Source organism: Xyrauchen texanus, chromosome 11 (genome assembly GCF_025860055.1).
Source record: "Xyrauchen texanus isolate HMW12.3.18 chromosome 11, RBS_HiC_50CHRs, whole genome shotgun sequence".
NCBI classification, from domain to species: domain Eukaryota; kingdom Metazoa; phylum Chordata; class Actinopteri; order Cypriniformes; family Catostomidae; genus Xyrauchen; species Xyrauchen texanus.
The window spans coordinates 35,291,867-35,299,987 of record NC_068286.1 but is presented as its reverse complement, the minus strand read 5'-3'; the positions used below and the strand labels follow the sequence as shown (position 1 = coordinate 35,299,987).

General features: G+C 34.7%; 1 long non-coding RNA gene across 3 annotated transcripts; it reads right to left on the bottom strand.

Moving 5' to 3' along the window:
- Positions 1 to 246: 246 nt before the first annotated feature.
- LOC127651707 (uncharacterized) lies at positions 247 to 7,050 on the bottom strand. 3 transcript variants are annotated; one of them, XR_007971605.1, is made up of 3 exons: positions 3,898 to 7,050; positions 3,287 to 3,325; positions 247 to 971 (listed from the first exon to the last, which is right to left on the bottom strand). It is a non-coding gene; the product is annotated as an uncharacterized LOC127651707 (long non-coding RNA). The 3 variants fall into 3 exon arrangements; XR_007971604.1 differs by lacking the exon at positions 3,287 to 3,325 and having other exon boundaries at positions 3,898 to 3,989; positions 4,073 to 7,050; XR_007971606.1 differs by lacking the exon at positions 3,287 to 3,325 and having other exon boundaries at positions 3,898 to 4,217; positions 6,892 to 7,050.
- Between the last annotated feature and the right edge of the window lie 1,071 nt (positions 7,051 to 8,121).

The window sequence follows — 8,121 nt, the reverse complement described above, 5'->3', positions numbered from 1 at the left end:
TATCTACTGTTTGACTATAAAGAAAAATGATTTCTGGATTACTACATCAACTTTTTCCTGGGATGATGGATATAAACAATAAGATGCTTATCGAGAGTGGGTAATTTAACTTTATAATACATTAAACTGTCATTAATCTAGTACACTGTACATGAGGGAAGTATTGCATGCCTGTTACTGCATGGCTAATTTGCATCAAGATGTATTTAGTCAATAAGTATTTCAGTACAATAATTTATGTTGAGTCATAAAAGCCTTTATTGTAAAATATTGTGTTGATAAATAGATTTATAGTGAACTTTCAACATGTTGTCCGCTGAGTTCAGCATGTGCTGCGTAGTTAAACAGAGTTTTTGCCACTGCGTCTCATCTCGTACTCTGGCTGCAACACGGAGCAACGCATGGATGCTTCACGTAACCTGAAGACACAAGCTGCATCAGAAAACTGGAAAATGTTGCATTCAGAGGCTGTACAAGGATGGATGAAGGCAGGATGAAATAAGGTGTTCAGAGAGTTCCATTCATCCAAAAAACAATGTTGTTTAAACCATTAACTGATAAGGCAGCAGCCTACGTTTTCCTATGCAGCCAAAGTTCATATAAAACAGCCCTAAACAAACAAAAGTGCAGCTCTGATCTCGGCGTCCTCCATCAGTGTTGTTGAATTTGTTGTTGTTGCTATTGAAATGTGCATGCAAATAACATCAGAATAATAATGGTTGATATTAGATGATGTCACTATGTTGGTTACTTTATGAGTGCAAATGAAATGGGAAAAGTTTCCTCAGGTGTTCCGTTCCTCGTAACAGTTGTCATCTAGAAAGTTACTAAGGGAAAGGTACCAAGACTGTAGGTGTGAAAGGGCCTAAAGTAATGCTTCACCTCTGCCAATCTTTGAGCCAAGCAGGAGGGCAGTGTTTGTGGAAAGGTCAATAGCTTGCGGTCTCAGTGGCATCAGAGCTGGAACATAACTGACAAGAAAGACAGTCAATTAAAAAAAAAGATACTATAGGCTTCTTGCACTGACATAACTATGCAACTCTGTGAGAATAAAGTCATAAAACCACACATAGAAGAACATCTTCACATGACAAAATACACCCTACTGAGCGAGGACCATAAAACGCAGTTACATACCTCACTTCAAGTAATTTTAGAGTCACTTAAAACCAAGTAATGACTTGTCCTGTTCTGTAATGTAACTGACTGGTAACACAGTCTCATTCTCTTTCAGCAAAGTCAAATCATAAGTAAGATTTAAGAACTTAGTAAAATACTGCATTCTTTCAGAGGCATAACCCCTCCCAGGTGTCTCACAGAGAGTGCATCTCTGTATGCAGATTAAATGCATTCTTTGTAAACATAAAAAGATCTATTCAATCACAAGTTTCAAAGGTCCACCTTCAAACCCCTAAATTGTAAACTAAAACCTGGATAACATCAAACATACACATCTGAAATAACAATAGAATCACTTGGTATTTAAGGAGAGATGACAAAGAAATCGGGGTTCTCTTTAGTCAGACGATCCCACTCATTGTGTAATTTTAATAATGGGAATCTGCATTCAGATCTCCTGCACAGATTGATGTGTGTAGTTTCTACAAGGTAATTGCTATTTGAATTTCTTATGTTTTGATAAAATGTCTAAATTGGACTTATTGTCTAATTGGAATTGATGAATTTAATATTTTACCTGGTAAATAAATTGTTAATAATTTGAATTTATTCCGATTTACTCTGAAACTATTGCCTTTAGTAGATTACGTTAAATCCATGTTTCCGCAAATATACGACCAGGTTAGTAGCGGACTAAAGCTCAGTTCTGAGTGGATCATGAGGAACACAACTGAGACTTTAGAGCTCCGAATAACAAATTGGCATTATTTCAAGTGTACTTAAGATAGTACAAGCTCGATAGGGAATTTCCATTTAGGACAACATGAAGTTGTCTACCAAGCCTTAATAGGGTGAAGTCTAAACCTCTGGTTATAGTAATATTTTCTAGCTAAGTGTACATAGGAAACTATGCCATGATTATATAAAGCTATATTAACTTAGGTATTGTTGGTCTATCTTTGTAAATGTAGTGGTCATGACCTCTGGGTAGAAATAATGTTACTATCTAAGGGCACTAAACTAAATATTTTTAGATAAAAGGGCAAGAGTGAGCAGCCACCTAATTAGTATTTAGTAAAGTACTGTTTTAATGACCAATACTGGCATATTTGTGACCGTGAGATCCGTGTACACTGCTGGCGTAAGACTCTCTAAGCAACAGGAATCCAAATGAATGAGTACAATATAAAATGGAGTTAAATATGATGATTAAATGTTAAGTCAAATTTAATAATAACTAAGATTAGAACATATCCTTAGAAACTTTTATAATTGGGTGGATTCCCTATTCCTCCTTTACCTTATTCCCCTTCCCCCTTACAGGTAAATAGACTTCAATGTAAAAAAATCTAGCATTGCAATTTAAAAAAAATACAACAAAATAATATAATGTTTTTTATGATATTTTCTTGTCTTATTAAAAACACACATTTAAAAAAATAATAATAATAATAATTTTATAAAACACGTCCACCATTTAAATAAACATGCCTTGTATCCTGTCCTTAAGTTAAAACGTCCCATAGAATGCTAAAGATAAATATTTTTAAAAAGTCCTCTGGCTACTTTCAGCAATATAATTTAATGAAAAAATAAAAAAAAATAAGGGGTGTATATTTATCAGAAAGCGATATTACATTCTGTGTTAGATGTAGGCCGATATATCGGTTTGAATTTTTTAAAAAAATGCATTCCTATTAACCTAGTCACAAAACAAGATGTTTTTCTTTCTTTGTTTGGTGAAAAACTCAAGACTAAAAAGATGAAATCAGTATTCCAGATACCAGTGGAAAACACAAATGTTGATATCGTTGGGCTCAAAAACCAATTGTAACCAAGCATAGCATAAAGATTTGGTACGAAAAGCAATTGCTAATAAAGTGGATGTTCAGTATATATTACACTACTACAACAACCAAATACTATTTTATAACAAAAACTGTACTATTTTATTTCTTTTGACATTACAATACTATAATTGTCATTATGCCATGAGCTATACCTATATCTTGCCATTTGTTTCATCAAAAAAAATTGTTTCAGGTGGCTGGTGTTTTCCCTTAAACAAAATAAAATCTGTATTGTCAAATTAATTGTATCTTGCATTGAATTACGATCTAAAATCATAATTGTGCAATACACAACATAAGTAACTGATCAAATGTACCTATTCAGCAGCTGTCAGTTTTTTTAGATTCTTCAACCACTTGTCGATGGAACCAAAAAAAAAAAAAAAAAAGGTAAATTTTTTTTTACAGATTTCCCTATTATCACTATTTAAAAAGGAGTGGTTTACCCAAAAATGAAATTTCTCTCACCTTTTATTCACCCTCTTGCCATCCCAGATGTGTATGACTTTCTTCTGCTGAACTTTTCAAGAATCAAGATATTTAAAAGAATATATCAACACTGTAGGTCTATTTAATACAAGTAAATGGTGACCAAAATGTTTAAGCTCCAAAAAGCATATAAAATCAGCATAAAAGAAATCCATACAACTCCAGTGTTTTACATCCATGACTTCTGAATTGACACAATTGGTTTTGGGTGAGAACGGACCAAAATAAAACTCCTCTTTCACTATAAATCTTGACATCAGCAGTCTCCTTGGCGATAATAATTTAAAGTTTAATTATACCACCTAGAGTCATCTACTATTATTATTCTACAGAAGAAAGTCATACACATCTGGGATAGACTGAGGGTGAGGAAATTACTTTCATATTGGGTGAGCTATTTGGGTGAACTTTGTTTGTGCATGCATGCACACATTCTTACTCTCTCTGCAATTTGTTCTTTCAGCACTTCTATGGAAACAGCATCAGTCCTAGTCCATTCAGTGAGTTACGGAAGCCTGTTGGGTCTGGCACCTATGAAATTAGAAAATGCAACTCATAAAACAAACTTTATCCATTACAATTGTTTGTTTGAAAGGGTTTGTGGGGTCACAAACCTTATCCTCTTCCTTGCTAAGATAGACTCTGCTCCCCGTGGAGTCTGTTACAGTGATGTAATCTCCGATTGCGGGCGGGCGTTTCTGGGCATGGCGTCTTGCTGCAGTGACCCTATTTGGTGACTCCTGCAAAGCTGCTTGTCCACTAATATCACCAATATAGAATTTTTGGCAAATACCACAACCAATGTTTTATTTATTATTATTTTGTCGTGTTATAGTCAACAATGCCTATATTATACATTTATTATTTTGGCTGATTAAAAACTTCACACATTGTTTTCTATTTATCTTCGAAATAGAACAGTATATGATTAACTTATCTATGAGAACCAGCGTCCACATGTGGACATTGTATTTTGGCTTCGCTATACACAACGCATATTTTCAATTAATTTAAACAGACTAAATGCTGTTCATAAGACTCTACACTGGCATTTAAGGGTTAAACTTCAAGCGCACAGAGTCATGTGACACAGCAACATGACGTTGATTTCCGTGAAGCGCTTCTACAGGCACAGCGCCAAGAAATGTGACTCTGGTAAGAACCCACTAAGTTTTTGATTGAAGCCTGTTTGGTTGTAGAATGGCATGTCTAGTTTGATATGCTGCTTTAAAAAATCCATATATTTTCCACATGTCAGCGCAGTGATACACATGATGTCCACATATGTGGAAAAAAAGGACCTTATTCCCTCAAAACTTGAAAAAACATGTTAGTTACTTTGAATAAATATTATCACTGTGCAATAGGTTCTATTCATTAACATTAGTAAATGTATTTCTATACAGTGCTGTAAAAAATATTTCTATTTGATAATCAGACATTTTCTGGTATAGAGCAGAATTATTTTTCCCCTCAATTATTGCAAGTCACCCTGGCCCTGAAGAAGCAAAGCATCCCCACACCATCACACTACCACCTCCATGCTTGACCATAGATAAGATGTTCTTTTTGTGGAATTCTGTGTTTGATTTATGCCAGATGTAACGGGACACCTGTCTTCCAAACAGTTCCACCTTCAACTCATCAATCCACAGAACATTCTCCCAAAAGGTTTGAGGATTATCAAGGTGTGTTTTGGTAAAATTCAGATGAGCCTTAATGGTCTTCTGGGCTAGCAGTTGTTTTCGCCTCGCCGCTCTTCCAGAGATGGCATTTTTGACCAGTGTATTTCTGATAGTGGAGTCAAGAACAGTGACATTTATTGATGCGAGAGAGGCCTGCAGTTCCTTGGATGTTGTCCTTGGCTTTTTTGTGACTTCCTGGATGGGCTGTCGCTGTGCAATTTTAGAAGGAATTTTAGAAGGTTGGCCACTTTTGGGGAGATTCACTACTGTGCCAAGTTTTCTCCATTTGGCAATAACGGCTTTCAATGTGGTTCTTTGGAGTCCCAGAGCATTTGAAATAGCTTTGTAACCCTTCCCAGACTGATGTATTTCAATCACCTTTTCCCTCATGTCTGGAATTTCTTTCAGCCTTGGCATAGTGTGGTACTGAGTGAGAACTTTTAGCCAACTTCATGCTGCTAAAAATTGTATATTTAAGTGTTGATTTGATTGAACAGGGCTGGCAGTAATCAGACCTGGGTGTGTCTTGTCCAGATGAACCCCATTCTGAATGCAGTTTCATAGATTTTGGATAATGTTTCACACAGGCGCAGATGGTATTGGATAACTTTTTTGCTTCAATAAATAACATTATCATTTAAAAAACGTATGTTGTGTTTACTCAGATTGCCTTTGTTATATGTTAGATTTTCTGAAACAATTTAGTATGAGATATACACAAAAACAGAAGAAATCATACTTTTTCACAGTACTGTATACTTAGTGCATTTTCACATTGAAAATAAATGTATTCATCCGAAAGCTGAAAGCTGTTGCTTTCAGAGGCTTTATATGGAGTTAGGATGAAAATAAGGTGCATTTCGAACTGAAGTTCTGAGTGCAGATAGCACAATGGAGGTCATTCACTAAACAGCAAGGGAGCATCCTATAGCTTTTTTTATAGCAGATACATGAAAGTGCATTCACTCGTAAAATCTGACCAAAATTTCAGTTTCAGGCTGCGGATGATGTTTGGCACACATGAGACAATAATAATCAGTACATAGACTCAGAATTTTAGAATGCTACATTTTATGTTAACATGATTGGTAGTGATTTGATGATGCTGGCTATTCCTTTCTATCAGAATTATTTATTTAGCTATATTGAAAATCAACTGTAATTTCTATTTCAAAAACATGAATAACTAACACTCCTCAACAAAAATTAAACTATTTGGTGAAAAAAATAAAAATAAATCACAACTTAGTACAGCTGTACAATTTTTAGGAAAACGATTTGCTCTAGAAAACAAATTGCTTGTTTATTGGGTGCTACTAGTTACAAATCAAAGAGGGAAGTTGCAAATGCACACAGCAGTCACGCAGGGGTCTCATCTGAACTTAAATCAAGCATTGAAACAATGTTTATTATGTTGTAACATGTCCTCCAAACGTAGTATACTTGGTTAAAAATTATACTAGTCATAACTAGTTCAAAATATAAGCCATGATATCATAGCTACTCCAATGTAGAATGCCAATAGTGTAAACATTGGCTGAAACTGATGTATCGTGCATCCATACTTTGACACTAACACGAAGCAATTTAACACTTTCAAAATGTTCGTCACAGTTATGAAATAGATAGATATTACAATTGAAAAGGTGGAATGACACATTAAATGCTTTGTAAACTAGCTATAAACGAAAAGGCAGTTAGCATTAATACTATCAGCGAGTGGATAAATACACATCTGTCTGACTCACAGTCCATTTCAGCCATCACTTCCAGCAAACTGTTGCTCAAAATGATCTTCAATCCCGTACATTTCATCATATTCGCCCATGCTTGTAGTTTGTAGTCTATTTTGTCTGGGAACGGTTAATAATACAAATATTTTTACATATGAAGTGGCAGAACGAACAGAACCTTTCGCGCAAAAAAAAATTGTGTGCGTTCATGTATTTCCGGTTCCTTTAGAAGACTCACATCCGCTCGATAAAAGCAAAGTCTCTGATAAAAGTCCTGCTAGCAGAGCTGCAAGATACGTTTCTATTTCAAACGCTAAATAGTTTAATAAGTTTAATAAGAAAGAAAAATGTCTGCCTTGTAAATGTGTCATGGGCCAGAAATAGCTGTTTGTTTGGCGTTTCCAGTTACTTGCTTCTGATATGCAATGTGTGAATAATGACAAAAAAGGGAACCAATCACATCTGCAAAACCGTAAACATTAATGATTTATAATACAATATTTTGCATGTACCGCAGAAGGCGCCACAACGCGGTGGACCGAAAACCCCACAAAATTGTAGGATTTGTTTATGTTTTATTTAAATAAAAAAAACAGGCTTAACTTTTAAGCTAAGCTACTATTTAAACTACTATTTAATAATGCGGGGTTTATTCTAAATTTGCTTGTCAATTGTCACCATCGTCCTTTTTAGTAAATTGTATCTGAAAATTTTATATTGGCATACATTCTAACGAAAGCGTGTTACACATGGTTGCACATTGGTTGCACATATCAAATTGGATCGAAGCAGAGGTTAGTATGGACCCCGCGAAAGGACGACACGCAGTACCGTGAAGTTGATTACAAGTTTTTTAAAGGATTGAAATGATTTAGAAACGCGTTAATAACAAGATGAAACAAAATTAGTTTAATAGCAATCAAATATTATAATCAATTGAAAGCCGTTTTTAACTATATTTAAAAAAACAAATCGGCATATATTTTTGTGATCCTTTTTTGAATGGCTTATTATAAATGTACAAAAGAAATGTGAATTCTACAACGTAAATATTTGTATTACAATGCCAAATAAAAGCCTTTTATTTTGCTTGGGAAACATGTATTTATAATTTCACACTTACTGTATTTTGCAATGTAAAATTATCATTGGATTACTCGAGCTGTAGATACATTTCTCTTCCACTAGGGGGCAGAAAAGTTCATTGTTAGCAAGCAAACGTCCGAAATATTATGAAATTCAGGT